Raw genomic sequence first — 3633 nt, 5'->3', positions numbered from 1 at the left:
GCTGCCCCGGGTGTGACCCACGCTGCCTGAGTCTGCACAGAGCCTGGGCCGATCGTCCTGAGAGGGGGCAGCTGCCCCGGGTGTGACCCAGCCCACTGAGCAGAGGCCACTATCAGGCTTCCTGCACTGCATCTGTAACCCAGCACAGGCATCGACCTGCCCCAGTGACAGCTCTGGCCTGCGTCCTGGCGTATGTTGCGCAGTGTGCAGCACCCCCCAGGAACAAGCGATGGGTTTGTAGGCAGCACTCTCTTGCCTTCAGCCTGCCCAGGCGCACTCCCCCACCATCCAGCAACTGCTCTGGGGTGACTGAGCCTTCTGCTGCCAGGTGCTCGCTCATCAGGGTTCAGCTTCATAAGCCAGGTGAGGGGTGGGTCTGGCCACCCACACAACAGTGGGCACAGATACCCCATCGATAGCCAGAGCATGTGGGGGGACCAAAGCCCCTTCTTGTCCAAACAGTTAAATGCCAGATCTCTGGAATGCTCTGGCACCATGCGCCTGGCCAGTGCGTCCCATGCTGTGTCCATGAACCGCCCTCTGTGGTTGAGCAAAACAAGGGAGCAGTATCCTTTCCAGCTGCCATATTCCTGTGCCCCTTGTGCTAGGCAGACCATGGGAACAGGAGTGCCAGCAAAGGCCCCTTCACCATGGGTAGTCAATAGGCAGACCACGGACCAAATCCAGACCGCCAGACACTTTTGAACAGACCCTGAAATCTTTCTACTTACTTATTATCATTATTATTGTTGTTATTGTTTGAAATTTTCTCTGGAGTGTGGACCTTGACTATACCTTGACCAAGAAATTTGGACCTTGACAAAAAATAATTGACTACCCCTGTCCTACATGGCTCAGGACGGCCATCTGCTCAAAGCCAGCCAGTATTTCAGGGCCCTTAGTAATCACCACCACCCGTGGGCAAACCACAGGAATAATCACCTCCCAAACCTCCATCACCACAACATCGACAGTTGGCTTGTCACCACCAAACTGACCAGCCGCCGACCTGCAGCAGTCTGGGGCGGTCAACTTCCATACAGCAATGGCGACCCATTTCTGGACTGGTCTGGCCTCCCTGCGTCCTGGGGCTCAAGGGTCGGGCAAGCTCCTCACATGGCTCCTGTTTATTGACCTGGTGGGCTAAAAACACTTCCACACATGGGCCGACGACAGACTAGTTCTCCCCCAATACATTACACAACAGTTCAGAGAGCGGCTTGGTTTAAAAATTGCCAGTTATGGGGAATCTGCCACAATCGTTGGCTGTAAAAAAATTGTGCCTTATTTCCAGTCTGAATTTGTCTGGCTCCAAATTCCAAAGATTGGACCTTGTTAGGCCTTTGCCTGCTAGAGTGAAGAGCCCATTATAAAATTTCTCTCAAAGGAGGTACTTAAAAACGATGATCAAGTCACCCCTTCACCTTCTCTTTGCTAAGCTAAACAGACAGAGCTCCTGAAGTCTCACGGTAAGGCAGGTTTTCCAATCCTTTCATCATCCTGGCAGCTCTTCTCTGAATCTCTCCAACGTTTCTACATCCTCTTGAGCTGTGGGCACCAGAACTGGACACAGGATTCCAGCAGCGGTCACACCAGTGCCAAACACAGAGGTGAAAAAACCTCTCTGCTCCTAATCAAGGTGCCCCTGTTCATACATCCAAAGATCACATTAGCCCTTTCGGCACAGTGTCACATTGACAGCTGACGTTCAGCTGATTGTCCCAGATGATCTCCGAGTCTTTTTCAGAGTCGCTGCTTCCCAGGATAGAGTCCCCCATCCAGTAAGTATGGCCTGGGTTCTTTGTTCCTCGAGGTACATTTACATTTGACCCTATTAAAACACACATTCTTTGCTTGTGCGCCGTTTACCAAGTGATCCAGACCGCTCTGTATCAGTGACCTGTCCTCTTCGTTAGTTACCATTCCTCCATGTTTGTGTCGTCTGCAAACTTCATCAGTGATGATTTTTTGCCTTCTTCCAAGTCATGGATAAAAATGTTAAACTGCATAGGGCCAAGCTCCGATCCCTGTGGATTCCCTGTTTACAGTTACCTTTGGAGACCTGTCGGCCAGTTTCTAATCCATTTACCAGGGGCCACCATGTTCATTTCACACTGTTCTAGTTTCTTCATCAAAATGTTGTGTGTTAACGCGTGACATGCCTCACAAAATTATAAGTATACTGCATCAACTGTATTCCCTTTTGTGACGAAGTTGGGGATTTTTGTAGTGTTTTATATGAATAGTGTGTGCGCGCCTCAGTTTCCCTGTGTGCTGCATGTTTAACAAGGTGGGGAGAGAGGGTTTGTTGTTGCAGAGGACCCTGTAGACAGTTGGCTGCGAGTGGAGGGGCTCTGCAGCGAGTGGCTGCCAGCGATAAAACAAGGGAATTGAAGGAATCAGCAAGGAAAGGGCCTAGAACCAGCTCCCTAAAAGGGCCCTTGCATGTCTGTGCAGGGAGAGAGGGTTGAGCATTGGGATGCTCACCCAGGAGCTGCTGATTGCCTGGCTGGTAGAGAATGACCAATCCGAGGAGCAAGTTCCAGATCTCAGCGGGGCTTCTGGGCTGCCCGGAGAGCCTGGGAGTAGCAGGGGGGCAGCTGTTGGGCTAGTAGGAGGGAGTCCATGGGACCTGGCTCCCCAGCCAGGACGGGGGCTTCCCAACCTGGGTTCCCCCCAGTGAATGTGAAGGGATGGAAACTGGAGCTGAGAGTGAAGGAGCTGGAGCCAGAGGAGCGGAGGCTAGCTGACTGCTTGGGGCAGTGAAAACATGAACTGGAACTGGAGGAGAGGCAGGCCAAGAGGACCTGCTGTGGAGTAAGTGGGGAAGGACACCAAGCTGCCAATTCGGCAGGAAGCCTAGATTCCAAAGTGTGCCCCGGTGTAATGGGGGAGATATATCGATGCCGACCTCACTGCCTGTGAGAAGGCTGGCGATTTGAACCAGGTTGACCCTGTGGACAGGCACAGCTGTCTCACCCACTGCTTGGTCCCAAGGCCATAGGGGTGTTCAGCCAAATGGACGGTGCAGAGACTGGGGACTATGAATGTTCTAACAGGCTTTGCTGCTTTAGTTTGAATGGACCCCAAAGGCAGATAGGAAAAGATTTCGGGCATCACGAGAAACCCCGGGCATCATGTACAAGGAGGTCACCACCCTGCTGGGGGACTATCTCTGCAAGGGCAGGGGGGAAAGGATGTGGGGCCACTCCCGTTGCAGAGGATGTGTATAATCTGGTTGGATTGGGGCAACTGTGGGACATCTGCCGTCAGAAGCCCAAAGCCCTCAGGGTGCAGGTATGCTGGCAGACTTGCGGTTATGGACAGCAGATGGGGTAGGGGAGAGAGACACTTGTCGGGGACTTGGAAGGGGAGTCGCCCAGAGACCTCTCAGAGGTGAGACTCCAGGAAGCCCAATGAGGGGGTGCCCACGAATGCCGGAGCAGGCAGACCCCCTCCCTGGGACCTGCGGGACCTGAGATGTCGTTACTTCGGACAAAAGGACACAAGGTGGTATCACGCCCAACGGCACGAAATTTTTGCCCAAGGGAACTCTCGAAGGGTTAACGGGCGAAGGAAAGACAAGAGACAACCTGTAACACAGGCTGAGAGAGTGAGCTGGGAAGCGGTCAT

Source organism: Terrapene carolina, unplaced genomic scaffold (genome assembly GCF_002925995.2).
Source record: "Terrapene carolina triunguis isolate 2854851 unplaced genomic scaffold, T_m_triunguis-2.0 Scaffold374, whole genome shotgun sequence".
NCBI lineage: Eukaryota > Metazoa > Chordata > Testudines > Emydidae > Terrapene > Terrapene triunguis.
The sequence above is the reverse complement of the archived record's forward strand: the minus strand, read 5'-3'. Positions refer to the sequence as shown.